A 7,173-nucleotide genomic window follows, 5' to 3' on the forward strand; every position below is an offset into this window, starting at 1 on the left:
GTTGGGAAATGGATCCTCTTGTTCCAGCGGTTCAGTTAAACCTTCGCTAAACAGGATTTATGTACATGTCAAATGCAAGACTTACTTGCATTGCTATGAGTTTTCTACAAGTTAAAGTTTATTTCTATAGAGTTCTAAAATAGCCTAGTCGAAGCCAAAGGCACACATCTTTATAGGATCAGGTAATCTCAGAGGCACCAGCATTCCATCAAAAGGAAGTTCATTCCAAAGTCTTTAAATTTTCCTTATAAAGAAGGTAATTCTAGCTGCTGTATGTTCCCAACATAATTGTAACACATAGAATGGAAGGTTATAAAGTCAGTTTGAATGAAATAAAGTTAGAGATATGCATTGTTACATTTTGCTTTTCTCTCAAGGTCACAATCATTACTTTTTCGAGGAAAATATGAAGCTTGAAAGAAAAATGTTTGAATAAAAGATCCATTTGAGGGACTTCCCTGGTGGTGCAGTGGTTAAGACTCCGCACTCCCAATGCAGGGGGCCCAGGTTCGATCCCTGGCCAGGGAACTAGATCCCACATGCATGTCGCAACTAAGAGTTCTAATGCCACAACTAAGGAGCCTGAATGCCGCCACTAAGGCCTGGCACAACCAAATAAATAAATAAATATTAAAAAAAAAGATCCATTTGCTTTTCAAAACTGTGAATCAATAATTGAATTAAACTTGAACAATGAAGAGAATAAATGATTGCATTAATTCTTATACTGAAGAATGATAAAAAGACATTATGTTTATCATGTGGATTAAGATTAAAGAAAAATTTCCAGTGCTAAATAGAGAGTATTACTATATTACTAATCACAACAACCTATCTGGGTGAATTTTTAGGGTTTTCAATTTTGGTTGGATTTAAAAAGGGAAAGAACCAGGTCCAACAGTGTACCAGATGTACACACTGCTTTCTCCTCTGGTAGTCCATAGAATGAATTTACAAGCAGGTGAGCACATTTGTTCACTAAATAAAAATCATGTCTAAATTTTTGTTTCTGTGTTATTTAAAGTTTTTATATTCTATATAAATAAAATACTATGCAATGTTGTCTCTGCTATGCTTTTTTAAATGACTTTTTATTATTTATTTATTTATTTTGGCCATGCTGCACAGCGTGTGGGATCTTAATTCCTCCACCAGGGATTGAACCCACGCCTCCTGCAGTGGAAGCACGGAGTCTCAACCACAGGACCACCAGGGAAGTCCCTAACAGACTTTTTAGAAAAAGCAGTTTTAGGGCTTCCCTGGTGGCGCAGTGGTTGAGAATCCGCCTGCCGATTCAGGGGACACGGGTTCGTGCCCCGGTCCAGGAAGATCCCACATGCCGTGGAGCGGCTGGGCCCGTGAGCCATGGCCGCTGAGCCTGCGCGTCCGGAGCCTGTGCTCCGCAACGGGAGAGGCCACAGCAGTGAGAGGCCCGCGTACCGCAAAAATAAAATAAAATAAAAGCAGTTTTAGGTTTACAGAAAAGTGGAGTGTAAAATCCAGAGTTCCCATCCTCCCCCTTCCCCGCCTCCTACTCCAGTTTCCCCTGTTATTAACACCTTGAAATGGTATATGGTACGTTTGTTGCTATTGATGAACTAATATCGATACATTATTATTACCTGAAGTCTATTGTTTCTGAGGTTTACATTTGTTCTTTGTGTTGTAAATTCTATGGAATTTACATGTATCCATCATTACAGGATCATATGTATCGTTTCACTGCTCGAAAAATCCCCTGTGCTCCACCTCTTCATCCCTCCCTCTCTCCCCTACTCTGCTTTCACTTTACCATTGGTAGTAATGGGAAATACCTTTTCATAAAACATGTGTTACGTGTGTGTGTGAGCGCTCGTTCTGGATTGAAAGGTAAAATGTATTTCTGATGCTGGGTTGGGATGAAAAAGAAGCTTGAAAAATACTAGTCTCATCAAATGAGCACTTGCTCACCCTCTGACTTGAGTTGGATGTTTGCTATGATCTTGGGCAAGTGTCTTGATCTCTTTAAGCTTAATAAATGTTTCCTCTTCCCTGTGGGTATATTTACATAATGGAAAAACTGATTTTTGTGATCATTTGGTCTGGGCTGAGTTAGAGTTTTGAAAGCAACATGATGGTATAAACCACACCAAAAGTTAAGTAAGACTGCTTAGACGAAGAGTACTACGAATTTTAAAGGACTTTTATACCTTAATTATCAGCGTGCAAAGTATTATGTTAAATTCGAATGTTAGGTCTTACACATTAAAGTAGCCCATTTATTTACTCCTAGAATCTCTCCCTAGAAATATGTTGTTGGCATTAACTCACTCATGGGCTTGTTCATTCTTCTAATGACTTTTTTAAAAATTTTATTTATTTATTTTTGGCTGCGTTGGGTCTTCGTTGCTGCACGCGGGCTTTCTCTAGCTGTGTCGAGCGGGGGTTTCTCTTCATTGTGGGCTCAGTAGTTGCAGCTCGTGGGCTCTAGAGTGCAGGCTCAGTAGTTGTGGTGCACGGGCTTAGTTGCTCCGTGGCATGTGGGATCTTCCCGGACCAGGGCTCGAACCCACATCCTCTGCATTAGCAGGTGGAGTCTTAACCACTGCGCCACCAGGGAAGTCCTTTCTAATGACTTTTTATGAGCATCTATTTTGTGCCAGCCACCATGCCTGTGCTTGAGCTATTGTTACCAGGTCCAAGCTCATACTGCTCGCCGCATGACAGGCCAATAAATTGAGAGACGAGATGTTGGGGCAAGTAATAGCGACTTTATCTGGAAACCAGCAGACCAAGAAGATGGCGGACAAGTGTCCCAAAGAAACATCTTCCCCAAGTTAGAATTCAGGCTTTATACAAAAGGGGTGGAGGTAAAGTCCTGGTGCCTGCCAGACTCTTCCTGCAGCCGTTCAGATGTGGGCCTGGTTAGTATGTTTCTTGCAAGCTAAACAAAGGTATCTTAGCTTAAAGTTCATTACCTGGGAGGCAGGGTTCCAAGAGATGGGCCATTTTATGTAATTTAAGCTTATAGGCAACATCCCTTTAGTGATTAACTTGTAATAGAACATAAAGGTTCTTCCCTATTACAATATCACATCACATGAGGCTTAGGGCCCATCACCTGTATTCAAGTTGCTTATAGACTGGGGGTGAGTAGAGGGTAAGCAGGTAATGAAAACAGCAAATATTTTGTGTGTACACCAGTGAGGGGGTCAGAGAAGACGTTTCAAGAGGGAGAGATGTCTAAGCTGAGGGAAGCTATGTGAAATGAGGGGTAAGAGAGCTCCAGACAGAGGAAACAGCCCCCATGATGACCAACGTGAGCCATGGCGAGTAGGTGAGTGTGGAGGAAGCACCAATGGGTGAGAGAGAAGGAGACAGAGGGTCCCAGGCCTTGTATTTTAAGGAGTACAGATGCTATTCGGAGAGTAATTTTAGGTATTGTGTTTAAGCTTTATATTGCATTGCATTTAATATATTTATTTATATATATATTTATTTACACATCATTATGGAGCATCTCTATTTCTTTTGCCAACCTGTGGCTATAGCGATGAACAAAAGAGACATGTTTCTCGTGCTCAATGAGCTTACAGTTTGGTGGGAGAGCAGCCAATAAAACAGCAAAAAAAAAAAAGTATATGTATGTATATATTTATATATAAATATTTACTGATTGTGGAAAGTACTATAAAAGATGCTGTGATGGGGAACAATGGAGAGGGGTGCCTCTGTTAGGGTGGGTTGGGGGGGGCCTCTCTGAGAAGCAGAGACCTGGAGGATGGGGAAGAACCAGCCATGCCCATGCAGAGGGGGAGAAAGAGCGTTCCAGGCAGAGAGGTCAAGATGGGCAGGAGCCTGGAGGTGCCAAAGAGCGTGGAAATTTGAGAAATTGCAAGAATCCCATTGTCTGCATCATGGAGGGTTTAGCACTTGCGACCCAGGGAATGGAGTCTGATGCCACAGGAAACCACTAAAGGGCATTAAGTAGGGAAGATGAATTGTACTGTGAAAAAAATCACTCTGGCTGCAGACTGTGTAACCTCATAAGAAACACGAGGCATTTGAGAATGGATCAGGGGATCAGGATAGGAGGCAGGAGGCTGTCTCAAGAGTCCAGGTGAGCTGTGATGGCGGCTATGAGTTTCCTAGGGTTGCGTGGGGTTGATAGAGAGAGCCAGTAATATTCAAGAGACACTTTGGAAGTGGACTCTCTGTCTGGCTGGTGGTTGGGAGACAGAGAATGAAGGAAAACTGGGCTCCTGATACCCATAAACCTGTTCCACCAGCAGCCTTCCAGTGTTTATCGTAAATCCATCCTTCCAGTGGCTCAAATCAGAAGTCTTGGACTCACGTTGACTTTTCTCTTTCATGCCGCATGTATAGATCCTGTTGGTTCTATCTTGAAAATATATACAGACTCTGATCACTTCTCACCACTTTGATGTCACCAGCCGGGCCTAAGTCACTACCATCTCTTGTCTGATGGCTGCAGTGGCCTCCTAACTGGCCGTCTGCTTCCACTTTTGTCTCCCAACTGCAACCCTGACCCTAGACCTCTTACAGTGTATAATCAATACAGCAGCCAGAGGGGTTCTTTAAAAAGTTGAGTTTGATTATGTCAGCCCTATGCTTAAAATCCAGTAGCAGGCTTCTCTATTTTATAAGAGGAAAAGCCAGTCTTTAAAGTGGCCTTTAAGGGAGTTCTCTGGCGGGCCCAGTGGTTAGGATTCGGTGCTCTCATTGCCATGGGCCTGGGTTCAATCCCTGGTCTGGGAACTAAGGTCCCGTAAGCTGCAGGTGCAGCCAAAAAAAAAAAAAAAAACCAGAAGAAGAAGAAGTAGCCTTTTAAGGCCTTAAATGACCAGGCCCTTCTCATTACCTTTCTGACCTTAGCCTTTGCTTATGCCGTTTCAGCCTCTCTGACCTGTTCCATAATCACACAGGCTCGCCTTTCTTAGGGTCTTTGCACTGGCTGTTTCCTCTGCCTAGAATGTACTTCCTTCCCCCACAGGGCTGCCTTCAAGGCTTTGTTCCCTAAGAGGCCTCCCCTGACCATACCCGTCAAAGTTTCACACAACCCTCTCCATCCTGTACTCTCTAACGCTGCCCAATTTCTTATCCCGCTCTACTTTTTTTAAAATTTTATTTATTTATTTTTATATTTATTTTTGGCTGTGTTGGGTCTTCGTTTCTGTGCGAGGGCTTTTCTAGTTGCAGTGAGTGGGGGCTCCTCTTGGTTGCGGTCCATGGGCTTCTCATTGTGGTGGCCTCTCGTTGAGGAGCACGGGCTCTAGAGTGCAGGCTCAGTAGTGGTGGCTCACGGGCCCAGTTGCTCCGCGGCATGCGGGATCTTCCCGGACCGGGGCACGAACCCGTGTCCCCAGCATTAGCAGGCAGATTCTCAACCACTGCGCCACCAGGGAAGCCCCTCGCTCTACTTTTTAATTTTCCACAGCCTTTATTGCTTTCTAAAATATAACGTAACAAAGAATTGTTCACTCTCTCTATTCCCTACCCTACAACGGCAAGGGTCTTTGTCTGTTTTGTTCACTGATAAATCTAATCGCCCAGAACAGTGCTTGGCCTATGGCAAGGGCTCGGGAAATACCTGTGAAATGAATGAATGATGAGAAGGAATTCAGAAGGTGTTTAGCCAGAGGGCGAAGCCAAATATCACAAACAATAAGCACAGGCTAAAGCAGGGCGAAGGGGGAAGACTTAGAGGCGGAGTCAGCAAAAGGCCTGCGCGCGTGCGCTCTCCCAGAGGCCCACTCCTGACCGGGCACGGCTGGAGGCCCTGCGGCTGACTTCCTGCCGCAGGAGAGGGTCCCCACTCCTCCCCACCCGCCCCTCCATCTCCTGGAAGAGACGCTGGGAGGCCAAGCCATCGAGGTGAAATGGGGGCTTTCCCGGGGAGGGGGGCGGGGAATGGCCTTGTGGGCAGGAGGAATGTTCTGACCTCAGATGATAGCTGCGTGGGGAGGGGAAACTGCCTGAGAACCGTCCAGCAAATAAGGAAGATTTGTCTCTTAGGATGAGTTCCTGTTTTTTGTTTTTTTGTTTTTTTGCGGTACGCGGGCCTTTCACCGTTGCGGCCTCTCCCGCTGTGGAGCACAGGCTCCGGATGCGCAGGCTCAGCGGCCATGGCTCACGGGCCCAGCCGTTCCGCGGCATGTGGGATCTTCCCGGACCGGGGCACGAACCCGTGTCCCCTGCATTGGCAGGCAGACTCTCAACCACTGTGCCACCAGGGAAGCCCCGGGTTTTTTAATTTTTATTTTTTTACTTATTTTTTTGGCTGTGTTGAGTCTTCGTTGCTGCGCGCGGGCTTTTCTCTAGTTGCAGCGAGGGGGGCTACTCTTCGTTGCGGTGCTCGGGTTTCTCATTGCGGTGGCTTCTCTTGTTGTGGAGCACGGGCTCTAGGTGCGTGGGCTTCAGTAGTTGTGGCACGTGGGCTCAGTAGTTGTGGCTCGTGGGCTCTAGAGCACGGGCTCAGTAGTTGTGGCGCATGGGCTTAGTTGCTCCGTGGCATGTGGGATTTTCCCGGACCAGGGCTCGAACCCATGTCCCCTGCATTGGCAGGCGGATTCTTAACCACTGTGCCACCAGGGAAGCCCTGATTTCTGGTTTTTTGACTTGAGCAAGTTCATGAATGGTGGTGCTATTTAGAGAGTCGAGGAAGATGGAGGGAGGAAAAGGTTTGGGGGGATGGAAGAGTCTGAACCGAGACTTTCTGTTCTGGGCATGTTGAGTCTGAGAAATCTGTGAATTACTTGTGTGGATACATCAAGCAGTTCGTTGGATCTGTGCGTCTGGAGCTTATAGATTTTTTTCTGCCTTTTTGTACTTTTTTTATGTCCAACTTCCTGTTGGCATCGTAGATATACACCAAGCTGGATAGCACACAGGTGGACTGCCCATCCCTCTCCATCCTCATTTCCCAGCTTGCTTTCAGCAGTTGCAAGAACTGGGAAATACAATCATTCATTTATCCATCCCACAATCATACACTGAGCTTTTACTGGGAGCTGAGAGAACAAAAATGAATACTACTAAGTATCAGCTCTCAGGAAAATCACATTGAGTTGGTGAGACTTGCTGACAAATACTTGAGACTTATGTACTCTGAGATGTGCGTAACTTAAAGAATAAATTAATACTTCCACCTCCTGCCAGAAAGAGACCCTCAAA

The 7,173-nt window shown here is 45.5% G+C and overlaps 1 non-coding gene across 1 annotated transcript; it reads left to right on the forward strand.

Annotated features, from left to right (window-relative positions):
• Positions 1–455: 455 nt before the first annotated feature.
• On the forward strand, positions 456–528 carry TRNAG-CCC. Its single transcript has one exon. It is a non-coding gene; the product is annotated as a tRNA-Gly (tRNA).
• Positions 529–7,173: the final 6,645 nt, after the last annotated feature.

This window comes from Monodon monoceros, unplaced genomic scaffold, assembly GCF_005190385.1.
Source record: "Monodon monoceros isolate NGI ecotype Baffin Bay Population unplaced genomic scaffold, NGI_Narwhal_1 Super_Scaffold_6, whole genome shotgun sequence".
Lineage (NCBI taxonomy): Eukaryota > Metazoa > Chordata > Mammalia > Artiodactyla > Monodontidae > Monodon > Monodon monoceros.